Source organism: Octopus sinensis, linkage group LG5 (genome assembly GCF_006345805.1).
Source record: "Octopus sinensis linkage group LG5, ASM634580v1, whole genome shotgun sequence".
In the NCBI taxonomy this organism is placed as follows: Eukaryota; Metazoa; Mollusca; class Cephalopoda; order Octopoda; family Octopodidae; genus Octopus; species Octopus sinensis.
Window position 1 is genome coordinate 11,924,001 of NC_043001.1, and position 22,074 is coordinate 11,946,074.

The window sequence follows — 22,074 nt, forward strand, 5'->3', positions numbered from 1 at the left end:
ATATAGGGTGGCAAAAAATTTCGTAATGGAATCGGCGGCTTATATTTGCTGCCGATAAATTTGGCGCGAGTGCGATGATTTGAAAATTTTAGGTCAGATATTGCCGAGACAGTGATAGAAGTGCTTCGTGTAAATATCTGCTCCGATCTGGCTGTTCTTTACTGACGAATCTATCGGCCTATGGAAGACTAGCTTGATTTAATTTAATCAGGTTAGTTTACCATTAAACAATAGATGAAACGGTGCATCGTATAAGGAACTACAGGGTAAATGTTTTTTTTAATTTTCTCCTGGTTTGCGGAATTAATGTTGTTTTGCGGTTGAAGCTTTAGCTGTTATTTCTAGTGGATGAATGGCCTATTATGGCCGTTCCTTGATTTTGCTGTTGAATTTATAAATGGTCTATGACTATTTAATGTTTTCCCACTAGGCCGCTGGTGGCAAAAAAATTCTACGAAATTTTTTGCCACCCTATATTGATTAATTATGAATTTTCTGGTTAATTCCGTAATGGAATCGGCGGCTTATATTTGCTGCCGATAATTTGGCGCGAGTGCGATGATTTGAAAATTTTAGGTCAGATATTGCCGAGACAGTGATAGAAGTGCCTCGTGTAAATATCTGCTCCGATCTGGCTGTTCTTTACTGACGAATCTATCGGCCTATGGAAGACTAGCTTGATTTAATTAATCAGGTAGTTTACCATTCAACAATAGATGAAACGGTGCATCGTATAAGGAACTACAGGGTAAATGTCTTTTTAATTTTCTCCTGGTTTGCGGAATTAATGTTGTTTTGCGGTTGAAGCTTTGGCTGTTATTTCTAGTGGGTGAATGGCCTATTATGGCCGTTCCTTGATTTTGGTGTTGAATTTATAAATGGTCTATGACTATTTAATTTTTTCCCACTAGGCCGCTGGTGGCAAAAAATTCTACGAAATTTTTTGCCACCCTATATTGATTAATTATATATATATATATATATAATATAATATATATATATATATATATATATATATATAATATATATATATATACTTATATATACTTATATATTATATATATATATATATATTATATATATATTATATATATATATATAAACAGATATGAATGTGTATGTTATTACATACAGTATTATGTATTATATAGACATATATATATATTATATATATATATATATATATATATATATACATACATATGTACACATGCTCAGTCATGCACATATATATATATATATATTTATATAAGAATACACAGATATATATATATATATATATGTATATATAAGTATATACACAAATATATATATATATATATATATATATATATGCGTGTGTGTGTGTGTGGTGTGTGTGTGTGTGGTGTGTGTGTGTGTGTGTGTTTGTGTGTATACGCAGATATATACATAAATATTTATATATTTATGTATGCGTGTGTGTATGTGTATAGAAAGAAATTTTTTTTCTTATACAATGATACACACGCATCCATATACATTCGCGCACATATACCAACACACAAACTTGTGTAAAAAAAAAATTCTGTTTGTTTGTAATCCCAAACATTTCTAAATAAATAAATCTAAATTCTGTTTAGCAATCACAACTCCAATAAAAAAGAAAAATATGGTGGGACTGCATTGAAATGCTTATTTCATTTCATGGATTGTGCAGATGTGCATGATAAAAACAGATACAGTTTTATAAGAAATATTCCATTATACATAAAGATATGTCGCTATGATAATCATTAACGAAGATAAAGTCTGTAGTGGAAGCTTTTAATCATAGCTTCGTTTTCTACATTTTGAGTTCATATCTCATTGGTCATAGATTCAATTTCCAATTCCTTTGGTCTTCGGTATAAGTCAAATAGAGTCGGTTGAAATAACTGAACGTTTCCACCTCAAAATGCCTGCCACGTATTTATTACAATTTCAACAATTTATATATGATTGAGTTGGAGTAAAATAATCTTACATTTCTCGCAGTCGCTTATGTTTTCCGAGTTAATGTATCGCAACACAAAATAAATTTGGAATATATATTTTCGTAATGAACAAAGAATATTCGGGGAATTTAGCGGAATACATTCAGTTGGCTCTAACCCTCAGCTAAAAAGTATATGGCAGTTATCTGGAGCCTTACTCAGTTAACAATGGTTGTCTCTTATTAATAAGATGGATACTGACTTATAATGAACTAGCAGTATCGCCCGGCGTTGCTCGGGTTTGTAAGGGAAATAACTATATAAGCATTTTTAGAGAGTTATAGCAAAAATATAGCCAAAAAATGCATTAAAAATGGAAAAAAATGATGGTAAAACTTTTCTTTAAATCGTTGACTCATCGTAGACACTTTTAGAGGGTCACTTCCCTTATATTAAAAAAAATATGCATTGAAATAGAAAAAAAATGATGGTAAATTATTTTTTAAATCGTAGACTCATCGTAGACGCGCGCTAATACCCAGAAGAGCTCGATATGAATCACGATTATAAGATACTCGGTTTTGGTTAAACTGCACCGCAAAATGTGGGAGTAGTTAGGAATCTAAATCGGAGTAGACAGACACACAACCTTTCTTTTATATATAAAGATATTCCATTATACATAAAGATATGTCGCTATGATAAACATTAAGGAAGATAAAGTCTGTAGTGGAAGCTTTCAATCATAGCTTCGTTTTCTACATTTTGAGTTCATATCTCATTGGTCATAGATTCAATTTCCAATTCCTTTGGTCTTCGGTATAAGTCAAATAGAGTCGGTTGAAATAACTGAACGTTTCCACCTCAAAATGCCTGCCACGTATTTATTACAATTTCAGCAATTTATATATGATTGAGTTGGAGTAAAATAATCTTACATTTCTCGCAGTCGCTTATGTCTTCCGGGTTAATGTATCGCAACACAAAATAAATTTGGAATATATATTTTCATAATGAACAATGAATATTCGGGGAATTTAGCGGAATACATTCAGTTGGCTCAAACCCTAAGCTAAAATGTATACGGCAGTTATTTGGAGTCTTACTCTGTTCATAATGGCCGTCTGTTATTAATAAGATGGATACTGACTTATAATGAATATTCCATTGAACGTAAGATTATTTCGTAAGATAAACTTTGAGGAAGATAACGTGTCCGTTCTTTTGTATGTGTCGTTGGTTAAACAGTCCGTCCAATGCACAAAGAATCATCACTCTAACACAAGCCGCACCTATGATGGTCCCCGTATTGTATAAGTTGTAGTGAGCCGTATCCACTTCCGCATAGGTTGTTCAATAGGATGCAAGCCTAGAAACTGTGGGACGTCATTCCCACACGTCATTGAAAAGTAGTTGCCAGAGCGATATTGTCGACGACGATGGACTGACTCAGAGGCACTGAATTGGGATTTTTATCCCGGATTGACACCCGAAGCTGTGCCTGTGGCTTCATATAACAGCCAGGCAGGTGTGCTTCGGAGTCCACCTGAGGGGAACATGCAGTTTAATGCTGGAAAAATCCAAACCCTGCGCTACCAGCACACAAAACTGAACGAAAAACGTACAGGGTTCACTGGCCCAATGACGATTGCAATCCCAGAACCTAAATCAGTGCATGACCTGGTGAGTGATATGAGGGATGGCACCTCTTTCCAAGTGCACATTACCAAGTACACGTTACTAAGATGGCGACAAAGTGCAGACAGCTGGCTAGCTGGATCTTGAGATACATCAAAATCACAGAGGAGGAAATCATGATGGTTATCTGGAGAATATCCGTCCTCACTGCCCTGGACTACTCCTTCCAACTATGGTTACCCCACAGTATAATCATAACAGCGCACCATAAAAGCTTCACAAAGACGATCGTCTCATTGCAACAGCTCAGGTACTGGGAAAGGCTGACACAACTAAGTCTCTCACTCCCTGGAGCAAAGGCAGGAGAAATATGCAGTAATATACATCTGGAAGATCCTGGAATGGATGGTACCAGATTTTGACATTGAAATCTACACAAAGGCCAGAACGGTTCACCACTGCATAATACCAAATATTCTAACAACGCCATCGTGCTTCAGGACCAGTTAGTGCAACAGCCTGGGTTTCAGGGGCCCATAGCTTCTTAATATTCTCTCAAAAACCCAGAGACCTACACAAAGTGGATGTATGTGTTTTAAAATCAAAACTGATTCTCTAACTGTCGAGAGTCCTAGATGACCCTACCTCGCGACAGGAGGCGCAAATGGGGATAGAGCAACATCAAACTCCTTTATTCACCAAATGCCACTTATCAGTGGAGGCTCACAATAATAGCAGCGTAGCAAAACTATGCCTCAGGATGGGCAAAGCTTGAAGCTGAAACCGATTAGCATATATATATATATTTCCTTCCAGTCATTCAAAATGTGACCGCGTGTGTACCGTTGGCGATTTTTTCCCGTCTTCCCTTCTCTGGATCTTTCCTTCTCCTATGTCTCCGACGAAGAGCTCTGCTCGAAACGTTAAACCCTCCGTCTTTCCTCCTTTCCTGAGCGTCCAATAATACTATAATTGTTCCACGTCCTCGCGTTGTTGTGTTTTTTTTTGTGCTTTCTTGTTTGGATTAACTTTATATATATATATATATACATGCCTGAATATATTCCAATCAGAGTTCCGCCTACTAAATTCTCTGATATGATTCCATGCAGTCTCTTTTGATTGTAAATAGTCATGATGAGTATCAATACAGCTGTAGCAATTCCGTTGGTTTCAGAATCCATGTATTAAAATTCCCCTATCTAGTGTAACTTTTCTTTCTTTACAATTAAACGAAAATTTGACTGCTATTTCTAGCAGATTAGGAAAACTCTTAGAGACGTCGGTGTTGCACAGTAATTATTTCATATACTGTAGCTACAGTGTCAAACAAGACTCTATGGATTAAAATTGATACCCATTCAATTTCATTGTTATTATTTTCAGAACAAATCCTTGAGCTGTTCAACTATGTTCTGTCAAACTAGTTTTGGGAAAATATTACCCGTTAACTGTAATTATACTTTGAATAGAACTGGTTGCCTTCATTTAGTTACATCATTACTAATGCTCCATAACATTTATAAGGTTTTAACTAAGCTACTCAAACAAAAATATGGTATAGGTGTATTTCAAAATTAATCAACAACCCCATTGGAAATAATTTCAAATCCTGAAGATTTTTGTGACATGATAGTTCCATATTAGGAACGACTTACGTGTAATATCTATATCTACAAATATTTCGGACATTGACGGAAATTCTATGAAATCCCTCATGCGAGAAACAGCAGACGAACTGACTCTTGCAAGGACATTGAACATTCCTGAAATAAAACTCCTCCCTTCAAAATTGGTTCCCTTGTTCTTAAATTAGAAAGCAATTATTATAAAGCAAAAATATATTTAACATTTTTTGAGAGAAAACATTCAGATTATGGCATAATTTTTTGTCTTTATAACAAATATGAAATTCTATTTGTAAAAGCGGTTGGCGTTAATAAATATTACTTGACGTGATTTATTTGAAGAAATCAAATAAAAAATATCTTAATAACAATAATCTCCTAACTCACTGTAAACGTTAGGTCAAAAATATATTTTTGTCTTTTTGTTTAATAGAAAACTTCCATCAATTTCATTGAATTATTTATTATTATTTCTTTGCACGCCAGTAACATTTTACTGTGTTTTTCATACCGATTTATCTACTGGTCGTCATTTTCCGTTCCCTTCAACCTTTTAGCTACATTTTTTTTTGAAAGAGAGAAAAGCATAAAAGAAAGGAAAAAATATCGATCCAGATGAAAAGTAAAATTTTTATTGATTCCATTAGCGTCTAATGGCGAGAGAAACATTTTAGTGTGGGTACAAAATGGACAAAGTGCTGCTACTAGCATTAGCCCATTTAACAATATGGTGGCGCGTTTTATTTCTTTTGATACTGAACGCATAAAAAACGGGTTTACACATCGTAAATTTATCGTTGTACTCCACCTCATTATTTGAGTGCAATTTTATTATAAATCTATTTTATGATATAAACATCACTGACTGACAACCGTCTGTTTCCTGAAGATATGTTATCGCAAATTAGAATACGTTGTGGCACTAATTAATTTTGAGTAAGTTTTTCGCCAGAATCATATCTAATTTCTAATCATTCAAAAGATGATTCAAGTGTTTTCAGTCTGAATTACCAGGAAGGAATTTCTGGCAATATTAAAACAATTTTGAACATACTTATCAGAGTTAGGTATCATTTATTTAAACAGACTAATTTTTCCGAAGGTATAATATACTCTAAACTGCGCTATCTACATAATAATAATAATAATAATAATAATAATAATAATTAATAATAATAATAATAATAATAATAATAATAATAATAATAATAATAATCATAAATGACCTGATGCGGTACCAGACAGTGTCGCTCATGGTATTTTCTCTTAATTGATTGGATGTGTTATCATTTACAATGTATTGTGTTGGTATAGAAGTTGGGCTACAGCAAATATTCTGCTCAATACCAAAGATTTGCTTGTCAGTTGTTTGACCTTAACCAGTTTACCATGTCCCTTAGTGGCTGCCGATATGTGCATCTCTGACCACGAGCAGAAGTAGTGCGGGAGCATCATAGCCGTGTGTTGAAAGGAATTCTTATAGGCTTGTGTTTCACGTATGCCTTATTTTCGCCTCTGCCGTTGCTACTACATTCTACCTCTGGGTATACTCTGACCGAGTTGACTCATGAAGAGAAGATTTACAACTGGGGTTTTCGTGTTTTTATTTTATTTATTATTTCTTTCTTGTTGGCATAGTTCTTGCTTGCATCGTCCCAATTATTACAGCCATCTTTAATAAGAGCATTGTGTAAGTATGTCAGAAACATTGCATCCTTTTATATCTATGAAAACTTCATTAGCTGAAAACTTCATTTCTGTAAAAGATACTCTTATCAAATGGGGCCAAATGAGCTCTCCGATCAATGGTGCAGGATTTGGATATCACATGTAGAGAAATTTTCATCTTGCTGAAAAGAAATTCTTCAATTGCAGATATGACATCATCATTGGGAAACTTGATTTTTCCAGTTGGGTAACAGATGTTAGTCGGATAGAGACAAATCGGGAGAATGGGGAAGCTGATTAATCAGATCAAGGCCACAGTCACGCAAAACAGTCCTTGAATCTAAAGGCTTGTGTCCTGGAGTATTGCCATAATGAAACAAAACATCTTTTGTCAGTTTTCCTGGGCTTTTTGTCTTGAAAGTCTTTCATAACTGCCTCAGCACGTTGGCATAATACTCTCCATTGATGATGTGAACAGCTTGAAAATAGGCAATAAATGCAATGCTTTTTGCATCCAAAAAACTGAAGCCATCAGCTTCTCCACCGATGAAAGAACGTTCGCTTTCTTTGGAGAAGGTGTTGAGGGGGTTTTCGACTGCACGAATTATCTTATCCCTGGTTCAAAGTAATGAATTGAAAACCCGTCCTCGCTTAGAAAGCGTTAAGGAAATAGGTAAGAGCTGCCTCAAATAATGTTAGGTTTCCCCTTGATGCGGAATAGCCTGGTGCGCTTTTCATTAGATATCAGAGGACGTGATACATGTCAACCAGCAACTTTCACCATAACAAATTCATTGAGCAGAATATTAACCATTTACGATATATGGCAATATAATTGACTATATCGGTTTTAGTCAATCGCCTGTCATCCACCAGAGTGCGGTGGACACGAGCAATGCTTTGATGGTAGTTGCAGGATGTCCAGACCTTGGGTCATTTCCAAGACTCTCCCTTCCTTTCCTAAATTGAGCTGCTCACTTTTGCAGGGTTCCTAAAGCTGGAGCTTCCTTCCCTAATGTAGCAAGCGTAGCATCAGGAATATTGTGGAAGAAATCATGTTTTTTCTGGTACTTCGACCACTTGAGTAGTCAGATATCAGTTTACTTGTCGCGAAACAATGTAGGTATCAGGGGAAATAATTGGAATTAATAACGGCAGGATTTAACAGCTGTAGCATCAGTCCTTCATCGTCAACCTATGAACTCCCCAGCCTACGCTCGCACGCAGAGGCTTCGAAGAAAGCGAAGCTGTTGATAATGGCTTTTGAAAAATCATGTGATGTTTGAATTTGCAAATCGGTGGTGTAAATGAGGCGAAGAATGATAGATAAATATATGTTGTAAGATATTTATGTGTGATTGAAAAATTCAGAGACATTATATTAAAGCAATTAAAATAGACATGACAATTATATGTGGGTGTATAGTACAATCTGTATCATTATGATATGTTATTAAGTACAAGCTCCTCATTGAAAGTCACTTTAAGATGCGCAATAAATATACGTACGTTCACACACATATTGATATCATGTCTGTATTGTTAAATAGTGTACTTTAGTTTTATTGCAGAAGAAAATGCATTATTTCAAAGTGAAAATGTGTGAAGGAAGAAAGGATGGAAGAAATGCATTTAGAATATGGTAAACTTTGGGAATTGAGATTTAAGGAATTTAAAATATGAGACCAGGAATTAAACTCTGAACGCTATGATGTGAAATCGATAAATTCATATATATTTTCTATTGATTACTTTTAAAATTATAGAAATCACAGCCGATGTTCTACATTGTAATTATAAATAACCTATACATGTCTTCACACTACAATTCGTCAGAAGCATCGCTTAGGATTTATAACCAAGACACACGGACACAAAACTACACGCCTACACAAATACACAAACACATACACCCATGCGTACAAACATTAAAAAACAACCCACACACATGTATTTGTAAGTATACATATATATGCATTACATGTATATAATATATATATATTATATATATATATATGTGTGTGTGTGTATATATATATATATATATTATATATATATATATATATATATATACACAAACATATACTTTTCTTCTTTTACCTCTGTCAGTCTTTTGACTACGGCTATGCTGGAGCACCGACTTTAGTCGAGCAAGTCGACCCCAGGACGTATTCCTTTTATACTTAGTACTCATTCTATCCCTCACTTTTACCGAACCGCTAAGTTACGGGGACGTAGACGCACTAACAGCAGTTGTCAAGTGATGGTGTGGGACAAACACAGACACACAGACATATACACACATACATATATAAATATATATATATATATATATATACAGACATATATACGACATGCTTCTTTCAGTTTCCGTCTAATAATTCCACTCATAAGGTCGGCCCGAGGCTATAGTGGAAGACACTTGCCCAAGGTGCTAGGCAGTGGACCGAACCCAGAAGCATGTGGATGGTAAATAAGCTACTTACCACGCAGCCACTCCTGTGACTATATATATATATATATATATATAGATATATAGATATATATATATCTATATATATATATATATATATAATATATATATATATATATATATATATGTATATATATATATATATGTATATATATATATATATAATATATAGATATATAGATATAGATATATACATAAACTTATATATATACATATATATACATATATATACACATATATACACACACACATATAAACACACACACACACACACATATATATATATATATATAAGATTAGGTGAAATTAGAAAATATTTCATCTATAAAAGCCAAGACAACGAGAACGGCAAACAATAAACGAAAGTCCATAGTTCTACGGATATTCACAATTACGTTTTACATATGTATTGTCAATTTCCTGCTGCTGTCGAGAGAAGTTTGAAGAATATCCAAATTTGACGTTGCCTCGATTCATTAATAAACAACTTTTTTGCTGTCTAAACTGATTCGGCGTTATCTTCCTTCTCACAATATCTCACACACTTTCATTGCGTTGTAGATAAAGATGCGGACTACTGCCGTGAAAGTATAACTAACTCTGACGTATCTGGAACAAAGTTCGTTATTGGACATATGATGCATTTGTTATGAGCAAAATATAGTGTACAACAAGCCTCAAAGTCAATTCCACATATTTTCACATAGATAGAAGGTATCGATGCATCGCAACGCAAAGTAGATGTGGAAGACTAAGCAGAATTATTAAGATAATATACTGCAATGATAAGCTGAGAGATTCTCAAATACAACTTTGAATTGTTTCAAGGAAAACATTAAAGATTAATAGCAGCCAGAAACCACAGATACACACACACCAACACACACAGAGGCATTTATATACTCTTTTTTACTCTTTTACTTGTTTCAGTCATTTGAGTCGAGCAAATCGATCGCGGGACTTATTCTTTGTAAGCCCAGTACTTATTCTATCGATCTTTCTTACCGAACCGCTAAGTGACGGAGACGTAAACACACCAGCATCGTTTGTCAAGCAATGTTGAGGGGACAAATACAGAGACACAACACACACACACAGCATATATATATATATATAATATATATATATATGCGACAGGCTTCTTTCAGTTTCCGTCTACCAAATCCACTTAAGACTTTGATCGGCCCGAGGCTATAGTAGAAAACACCTGCCCAAGATGCCACGCAGTGGGACTGAACTCGGAACCATGTGGTCGGTTAGCAAGCTACTTACCACACAGCCACTCCTGCGCCTATATATATATAATATATATTATATATATATATATATATATATATATATATATTATATATATATATATATATATATATATATATATATATATATATATATATATTATATATATATACATACCCTCTTGAAAAATCTCATTGTTCTCTTTGCACTTACTGTCGCCCTTCTTTTTATAGACAGATGGCAAAAAGTTTGAGAACATTCTATAAATTATTCGGCTGCGCTGTCAGATTTGAGTTAGTCCATGACACTTATAGTATTGGCTACAATTGTATGAGCTTAAATTATTTTTATGGCACCCGTGGTTCAAAGCTGAGAAATGTAAGTACGATATTACTAAACACTCACATACGTTAAGTATGTATGGACGTTGTAAACATTTCTTAGCAGAGACATAAACTGCGAAAACACATTTTTTTTGTCTATGAAGCACAGTACGGAACCGAATGGCATGTCACGTGAAACATTCATTTTTGTATGTTATGGATAAATAACGAAACAAATTCTAATTTTACAAGACATTCGCTGAATATAACAGGGGAGGATGACTACCAATCACAGTGTTAAAATTTAGAAGTATGGTCTTTCTATACGAGTATATATATCAACAATTGAGGGTAAAATTAATTAATTAATCAATTTCACCAAGTGTTCAGTATGTAAAAGGACCATTTAAGGCGAATTCAAAATATTACATTATATAATTAGGGCTTAGTAAAATAAATTACTTTGCCACATACTGAACTTAGTAGAAATAGCAGCCAAAAAAATTTTCTTAGCATTTCTACTACTTAAAGAAAATTTCTCTCAGATAATGTTTACTCCAGACAGCTCACGGAGGTTTGGGGGTAAATACAGAAAAAATATCACAAGTACATAGATCGTTTGAGTACGTCAACGTTTCAAGATTAGCTAAATAAAATCAGCATTTCTTTTGGCTGCTATTTCTACTAAGTTCAGTATGTGGCAAAGTAATTTATTTTACTAAGCCCTAATTATATAATGTAATATTTTGAATTCGCCTTAAATGGTCCTTTTACATATTGAACACTTGGTGAAATTGATTAATTAATTAATTTTACCCTCAATTGTTGATATTATAATTCATTTCTCTCGGTCATACTGCCTCGGTTCTCGCGGTTAAAATATAATGTTTGCTAGATAGACCACGTGGGTGGAATGGGGAGTGCAGAAATTTACGCCTGCGCATTTTGAATTTGTTGACACTGTTAGTTGGAGTGGTTCATCTGAAGCGACAAGTTCGCTGATAGGTAAAGTTCCTTCTTTTTAGTGTTTCCAAATCCAAATTAAGAAATTTTGAGCTGACGAAAGAAATTTGATTTTATTTGGCTAATCTTGAAACGTTGACGTACTCAAACGATCTATGTACTTGTGATATTTTTCTGTATTTACCTCAAACCTCCGTGAGCTGTCTGGAGTAACATTATCTGAGAGAAATTTTCTTTAAGTAGTAGAAATGCTAAGAAAATTTTTTTTTGGCTGCTATTTCTACTAGTTCAGTATGTGGCAAAGTAATTTTTTTACTAAGCCCTAATTATATATAATAATATATATATATATATATATATATTATATAATATGTATATGTTTATAATAGTTATCGCCATACTAATATGGCATTCTTATAAAAATAAGAAAAAGCTGTCCGCTTATTAGCTCCATGAGGCCATCGCCTTAAGTTAGCTATTTGATACACAAACTGCCGTGATCTCTTTTAGAGAGACTTAGTTATTTTAATTTTCTATTATTGAAAACAAGTGGATGTATTCCACTGAAAACTAGGTAATAAAACCTTCGAACAGAGATTGTCGGAAGCGACCACTACTGGTCTGACTACGCTACATTGAAAAGGGGCAATACCCCGAAACGCGTCTGTAGCTGTCGGTCAAGTAGTGTGGAGCGACTGACCTCCCTTGTTCGAAGGTTATATGGATACAGTTTGTGTAACAAATAGCTAACTTAAGGCGATGGCCTCATGGAGCTAATAAGCGGACAGCTTTATTCTTATTTTTATAAGAATGCCATATTAGTATGGCGATAACTATTATTTTCCAGGAACGCTGCCGTCTTCTCTTTTAGAGAGACTTAGTTATTTTAATATTTCTATTATATGTATATATATACGTACAGTAGAAATTTAGATTCAGTTGCTTATGGTACTTAAGTTAAAGGCACCAGAATTTAGTATGGTATTATCCATATAATTAAAAATGGGGTGATTATAATCAAAATAAGCAACAAGGGTACCTTTGGATATCCTTGTTGCTTATTTTGATTATGTGATTATATACAAACATACAAACATATATATATATATATATATATACATATATTATGTATATATGTAAATATATATGTGTGTGTGTGTGTGTTTATATGTACATATATATAGATATAAACATACATTCATATATATATATAAGGTTAATCCAAACATGAAAACACAAAGAGAAAACACAACAACGCGAGGACGTGGAACAAGTATAGTATTATTGTACGCTCAGGAAAGAAGGAAAGAAGCTCTTCGTCAGAAACATTGGAAAAGGAAAGATCCAAAGAAGGGAATACGGAGGAAAAAAATCGCCAACGGTACACACGCGGTCACATTTTGAATATATATATATATATATATATATATATATATATATATATAGGGAATGGAATAGATAAATTCCGGTCTACATATATTTCGAAGCAAGTGAAACATCGGTAGAAATAATTATCCAAACAAGGGGTCTACCCCAAGCTATTCTTCGGGTCAGTCTTATTCGATTATATGAAGTTTCCTCACAGGATTTTCGTTGCAATTGCATAGAAAGCATGTTCGAGAAGTGACTATAATTGTAGAGACAAGTAGGAATTATATATATATATACATATATATATATATATATATATATATATATATATATATAATATATATATATATAGTAATATAATAATAAGAGTAAATAATTTCTATAAAGGCTTTTAAAAAAACCCCAATTATTTACTGGTAGAATTCGGTATGTAAATATAGCCGATTACCGGCAGGAACTTCTGTAAAGTTCAGTATATATATTGTAATACAATATACAATATATATCCTGCCCCTTTCCTTATATATATATATATATATATATATATATATATATATATATATATATATATATATATATATATATATATACATGTGTGTGTGTATAAGGGAGTGGATAAGTTTACAAGTAAACTTGTAATCTTGTGACTGGAGGAGGTTTGGTTTTCAAATTGTCAGGATATGAAGAATTTAAGAGGGGTAATTAATATATGGCTTTTAATAGAGCCATTTAAACAGAGAGAGAGAAGAAAAAGGCATAATATGTGACCTTGGATTGTGTGGAGGGAACGGAAAGCGAGGGAAGACGAGGATAAAATATTTTCGGTCAATGAGGAGACATTTGTATAGTAATTGCAATTTAAATTAAAAATCTCAGAGGAGAGGAGAGGCAGAAAAGTAGTAATGGCCTAAAGCTAAGAATAAATAACAGTGCGTATTGGGTGCTCGCGCGTGAGTATATTGTGCTTATGTAGGGTATTGTAAAGATGTATGTGTGCTTTCCTGCTTGTATGCTCTGCATTGCGGATGAGATGGGTGTGGCGGAAAAATTTTAAGAAAATGAACAAGGCGCAGGAGTGGCTCTGATAGTAAGAAACTTGCCTCCCAAGCACATGATTCCGGGTTCCGTATAACTTTCTGGCAACATGAGAAAGTGTCTTCTGCTATAACCTCCGGTCGACCAAAGACTTGTGAGCAGATTTAGCAGATAGAAACTGAAAGAAGCCCTCTAGTTTGGTTGTTAATTTAGTTCGACTCTGTCAGAATGATGTAGCCCTTCTGATGAGTACCCAATAAGGTTCGAATTCGATTAAGGTTGTTCATCACTTTTTCAGTCTGCGGAGAAATGGCTTAAAATTGCCCTGTTTATAATTATACCATCTATCTATCTATCTATCTATCTATCTATCTATCTATCTATCTATCTATCTATCTATCTATCTATATTTAAATATTTGTTGTGCAAGATTTTTTATGTGAAGTCGTGTGTTGAAACAGATATTGTTATATTTCGGAATGGTCATATTGCCAGTTTAGCCAATAAAAACACACGCACTATATATTTGGTGTTATTTTGCTTCAGTGTTATTTATTTTTGACATTAAACTTAATCTTATTTCGGCCAGAGTTCTTTCGTCACACTCCTGTGACCGCATCAGTGCTCCTTTGTTTACTTCTTTCTTATTTGTGTCTCTCCTTACTAACCTTCAGCCATTTTGTATTTCTATTGTATGTCTTCCTTTGCGCATGCTTATATCTCTATGTGCGTCTATGTTTATTTAGTGTGTGTATGTGGGGGGATGCCTGTAATATTTGTATCTTCTGTTTATATATGTTCATGTAATTTGTATTTTGTTTTTGTTTATTCTTATTTTGTTTATGTGTTTGCATCCACTTATTATTATCATTACATATGCTTGTATGTATGTATGTATGTATAACAACATCAGCGGCTGTAATGAGACATTCGAAACACTCCGCCTCTCTTGCCGAATGCCGTGGCAAGCCATGCAGGTAGGCATTAAAATCCACTCTGCCTTTTGACCCATCATTCGTCCCGAACATTCAGGCAAAGTGTTACCGCAAGGCCTCACACATCATTTCGGGCTCGAGTTATTTGTGACCCTGTTCAAAAACCGAATGGTGGCTTTGTTGATAAGTTGCGCCTCCGCCACCCGTGCATTTCAGACAGCTGCAATTTATTCGTTTGTCAGGGCACAGATTCTAGCTATTACAACGCAACCTTCGTTCAAGGAATAACCAGGATGCTTTACCCCCTTCAAAATAACATAGCATTTGGCCAAATGTGAACGTTAGAATAAGTACCATACTTTAAAAAACAAGTAGTGTGGTTGATATTCTTGACTAAATCTTTCAAGATGCTGCCCCAACATGGCCGCTATTCAATAACTGAATATAGATTAGAAATTTAATATTGTAAATCAAACGAAATTGCTAAATTATTGTAATAAATCTCACTAAAGATTATAGAAATAAAAAATAAAATATTTTTGAATGAATACTGTTTGTGTACGTAACGCCATTGACAAAAATATATGAACCAATATTAAAGTATGTTGTCTGTGAAATTGTACGCATTCAACTTTGATAGAAAGCATAGCATTACAAGCCACTAGTGAAGCTTTAAAATGCGATAGCTCAGAAACGCTATTGTACTCTAGGTACAAGGCCCAACATTTTGAGGGAGGGTGTAGTCGAATAGATCAACCCCAGTACGCAACTGGTACGTAAATTATTGACCTAGAAAGGATGAAAGGTAAAGTCGAACTCGGCGGAATTTGAACTCAGAATGTAGAGATACCGCTAAGCATTTCAGCTAACGTTTCTTATTTATTTATTGCCCCGAAGGTGTTAAACACAGAGGGGACAAACAAGGACAGACAAACGAATTAAGTCGATTACATCTACCCCAGTGCATAACTGGTACTTAATTTATCGTCTTCGAAAGGATGAAAGGCAAAGTCGACCTCGGCGGAATTTGAACTCAGAACGTAGCGGCAGACGAAATACTGCTAAGCATTTCGCCCGGAGTGCTAACGTTTCTGCCAACACGCCGCCTTAGAAATGCTACATATTGTCTAATGTGTATTAAAATACTGATCACAACAGTGAAAAATACATGTATGCATCATACATAAATATATGTTAATTTTCCTTATGTGAGTGCATGTATGTACGTGTACAATTTTTATTATATTTTGTTGTGTATTACTCCAGTAGTTTGTGTGTCATTTGAAATGCATTAACAAGTAAATACAAACTCACTGGCTCTTTCCATAGTTATTTTTAATATATTTATATTCAATGTGCAAAAGGCTGAAATATTGACTCATTGCAATACACTTTCACACAGCTATAAAACAACTTTTTTATTGGATGGTTGATACGCGCTGTATTTTTCTATATTCGTGCGTGCATATATGTGCGTGTATAAGTGTATATATATAATTGTAGTTGTTATATCATAGCCCGTATAATATCTATAAGTGAATTAATATCATAAAGCGGTACAGGAATAATTGTTACAAATTATTTTCATGAACAATGAAGTCATAAAACTTGGGACGCCACCAAAACACAACGCATATATCATTTTACAAGATGGTGAGGAATATATGATTTAAGGGGCATAGACCATTGGGAATACATGATTATTGTTATCTGAGTAACACATAATTATTTCCCCATAAAGAACGTGGTTGTATTCATAGAAATTTATAGTGTTCCAGAATTATCTATACAGCTTCACTTTTATTTTCATGTCATTTTTAGCTTCCATATGCTTCATAGATATCATCCATGTATCGATATAACACATTAGCCCTTGACACAGTATATTACTTCCTTAAATGCAATGGATAGTATTATCGGTGAAACTTGCACATCCAGTTTTATTACTAAGGCATCAATTCGCTTTGTACAGATATTGAATATATGGTGACACCTTAGAGCGCGGTCTACCTGACCATTCACAGTTTAAGATGTGGCCTATCTACCCATTTCAAACTTAGTGCGCAAACAAGCACTAAAATTATCTCTAACCATAATCCTAACCCTAAATCCTAACACTAATCATAAGTCAGATCAGATAATGCGGTAAGTCACAGGCAAAAGTAACACCATATATATATATATATATATATATATAAATTAAATTAGAGATAAAACCACTATTAGGTAAATCAAACAGTGAAAAAGATAAACCAAAAGATAAAAATAAAAATAATCAATATAATATACAAAATATATAAAATATAAAATTTAAAATTAAAATTATTAATTTATATTCATAAATTTTTTTAATAGTTATTTTTTATATCTTTTTATTTATTAAATATATATAACTATCAAAAAGTATTATAAAGTTTAATATAAGATAAAAAGTAAAACCACTACGCACGTTTCATGCCCATAACCTAATTTGAACTACAATAATTTAAATTCAATTAATAATTCAAATTATGGTTATAGTCAATCTTCAGGTAGGTTAGCAATTAATCTTAAACAATAATAACATTGGAATTAGTTTTAAAGTACATATTTTACAAATGGAATAAATTACTAAGAAGAAAGAAAAAAATAATGGAATAAATGAAGGAAAAAATATATATAGACAAATTGGACACCAAGAAGGATTATAAGTGTTTGCATATATCATTTGTAGGAATTAATTAATTGTCAAACAGATTAATAATTGGCAATTAAGAATAAATAATAATAATTGGAATAGGTAAGAGAGGGGTGTATTTAAATACATATACGAAAGAAAAAAAACTACAGAAAAGGAATTTATATATATATATAATATATATATATATATATATATATATATATATACATACATACATACATACATACATACAGTTGTAAGATATCTTACAACTGCTATATGCTTACGCATAAATAATAATTCTTGGTGATCTACACCTCTGCAAAATGTATGTACTTATAGATGTTTTTTTTTATTTTTCATTTTGTGTTGTGCATCTAATTAATTTATATTATTATCATTATGCTATTATTATTTTTTCCTTTATCATTATTATTATTATTATTATTATTATATTATTATTATTATTATTATTATTAATATTGCTGATTATTAACTATATATTAACACTTTTAACTTCTTTCTTCACTATCTTTAACATTTTGTTGAGTTTCTGTGGGATACCTTTCTATAAATTCTAATCACACCCCACTTATATGTAATAATAATTTCATATTTGCAAAGATCTTACGCCAGTAAGCTACCAGCGAAATATGATGAACATTTGTTAGAAATCACCCGTTTCCAACCCTCCAAAGTAAAGGATGAATTAGAACTCAACCTTTTCACATATATGTTTCTTTCTCTCTCTCTCTCTCTCTCTCTCTTCTCTCTCTCTCTCTCTCTCTCTCTTCTCTCTCTCTCTCTCTCTCTCTCTCTTCTCTCTCTCTATATAATATATATATATATATATATATAATATATATATATATATATATATATAAATTAAATTAGAGATTAATCTAACTTTAGAATTTGATTTAATCCTAAATCTAATTTTTCCCTGAAAGTTTGGATTTACTCCCTAATATTATAATTATATATATATATGTATATATATATATATATATATATATTGCATCACTTTATTGGTTAAATCTGGAAAAGATTTTCTTACTAGAAAGGGTATGGCCTGGTCAACCTGTAATGATATGCATAAGATCTGTCATCAAATCTAAGTAGAAACTTCAGACTTGAAATCTTCAAAGGCACAATCGAACCAATTGTACTATATGGCTCAGAAACCTGGACTTTATCAAATAAGATTGAGAGGCAGTTAGATGGAACCTACACTCGCCTCCTTACGAGAGCTCAAAGTCTCTCGTGGAAGCATCATCCAACCAAAAATGCAAATATATGGGAAACTACCACCTGTGTTATCTCTTGTGAAATGTAGGAGAGTCCAGTTTGCTAGACATTGTTGTAGAGCTGAAAACGAGGCAATTTCTCCTCTTCTCCCCTGGAAGCCATCTACTCGCCATACCAGAGGGCGCACACTCTCCTACCCTGATGTAATCTCCAGGGATACAGGCATCCAGCAACAGGACCTCCGTAATGCTATGATGGACCGTGAAGTCTGGCGTAGCATGGTAAATTCCATTGTCTCGACCACGGTCGAACAATGATGATGATGATGATTGCTTAAATTGAAATGCGCAAAGTTATAAATATCTCCACTTCTATTTCCTTTGAAATCAGGATTTTGTTCATTTGTTCTTTTGCAACGCCAGTGTTTTTGTAATATCGAATAGTTACACATTTTGTTATATTGAAATCATTGTACCATATATTTGTGAAATCATTAACAATGTAAAGGTTGCAGTGTGTTACCTCACTGATATATTAAATGTCACCGAACAAAATAAAAATGTTCGGGGATATACTTCATTCATTGATGAATTTTGGTTTTGTTTGAGTATACTTTGATGATTGTATTTATATTTGCGATGTACCAACATATTATATTCGAGCCTATGCATATGATGATAAGTATATCACCATGGCACGTTTAGATTTTGTAGCTACCTGCCACACCAGTGAACGTTTTATTCATCGTTTACTAAAATACGAGGCAAGGAGACGTCATTGAAGAGGCCAAAAGCGGTCAAAATACACTTGGTGTTCTTGCTGGTGGAAGTTTTCATATCGTTACCAAAGTCGTATTTTTACGTTCATAGATGCCTTCTCAGAAAACACCCCGTTAAAATCCCATCACTGCTCTATGTATTTATACATTAAGTTTGGTACATTCATGGCTATTTCAATTTAAAACCAAGTGAATAGCGTTTATTGGATTATTTATGTACACTCGTTCCGTGAGAAATATCTATCTCTTTCTCAATTGTATCGGTTTAATGATATTACTTTTCTGCCTTATCCGATTGCTATAAATGGTTGGGATGATATCAAGACATCTTATTATTTTTAGATTCGATTAACTTTCACTTTACACCTCATGTTCATCTCAATAGTAATTTTATATCATATATGTATCCGCAACGGTAATTAGATTTTCTTATTTCAAAAACCTTCGTAATGAAATGATGTTCATAACACATTCAGCTAAATTAAATTTATTTAGTTACCACAATAAATAATTACGTGATTAATATTATGTAATTTGCAAAGCATCGACTGGGTTATTGAAACGGCTTCAGGTGTTGAAATACGAATGAAAATTTTGGGTGCTATACATTGGAATATATTTACTTTCACTTCAATCAATCAATTTTACATTTAAACGTCATGTATCACAAAAGGGTATGCAGTTAAACCTTATGTTCATGTAATTTGTATTTTGTTTTTGTTTATTCTTATTTTGTTCATGTGTTTACATCCACTTATTATTATCATTACATATGCTTGTATGTATGTATGTATGTATGTATGTATAACAACAATACTAGTAATAATAATAATAAATCAAATCGAAAATACATATACAATAATTTAGCAATTTCGTTTGATTTACAATATTAAATTTCTAATCTATATTCAGTTATTGAATAGCGGCCATGTTGGGGCAGCATCTTGAAAGATTTAGTCAAGAATATCAACCACACTACTTGTTTTTTAAAGTATGGTACTTATTCTAACGTTCACATTTGGCCAAATGCTATGTTATTTTGAAGGGGGTAAAGCATCCTGGTTATTCCTTGAACGAAGGTTGCGTTGTAATAGCTAGAATCTGTGCCCTGACAAACGAATAAATTGCAGCTGTCTGAAATGCACGGGTGGCGGAGGCGCAACTTATCAACAAAGCCACCATTCGGTTTTTGAACAGGGTCACAAATAACTCGAGCCCGAAATGATGTGTGAGGCCTTGCGGTAACACTTTGCCCGAATGTTCGGGACGAATGATGGGTCAAAACGCAGAGTGGATTTTAATGCCTACCTGCATGGCTTGCCACGGCATTCGGCAAGAGAGGCGGAGTGTTTCGAATGTCTCATTACAGCCGCTGATGTACGGAATGCGATGGCAGGCTGCGCGAAATACAAGTCGTTGGGCTTGGATAGTCTGCCCTACGAGCTTTATTTTCATATGCCAGACTTGTTTGGAGACGTCTTGGCAACGGTCTACTGCAACTGGAAGCAAAAACGGGAGTTTGTGAGCCGAGGAGCGATGACCCTGTAAAAGAAGGTCACAAGAAACAAGACAAGGGAAACGTTGTAGATAATGTGAAAATTTTGGGCAAGTTTGCTGGCCGAGCGCTTGGCGCATGGCATCGAGAAACTAGTCGATAAGGCGCTAATGTGCATTGTGACCAGGCAGAAGAATCCATGACAAGCTCCATTGCATGCGCTACATCATAGACAGGATAGTTAAGGAACTTGACTTAGGTGAGGCGCTGATCAACCAAAAGCTTTCGTTAGGGTCGATCATCACTACTTGGAAGCTGTCCTTAGGAGAGCTGATTTCAGTCAAATCTTCCGCGGTCGGATCGCTGCTTTGTAGAGCGGCATCAGCTCGGTAGTTCGCGTAAATGGTTATCTATCTAGACCATTTATCCCCACGCATTCGGTCCCTCAAGGATACCGCCACTTGTCACTTCTGTATCTATTGTCTCTAGCAACATTACTGGAGAATCTAGCGACGCTTAGGGGCATCTCGCGAGAACTGGGATACGAAAGGAATGTGTCTGCATACGCGGACGATGTCATCTTCATAGTGTCAAGCCACAGGCTTATTGCCCTGGTCACCGGGATATTAAAATAACAGGAGCGGTAAAAGGAGCGAAAATTAACCGGGAAAAAACGGAAGCAACCCATGC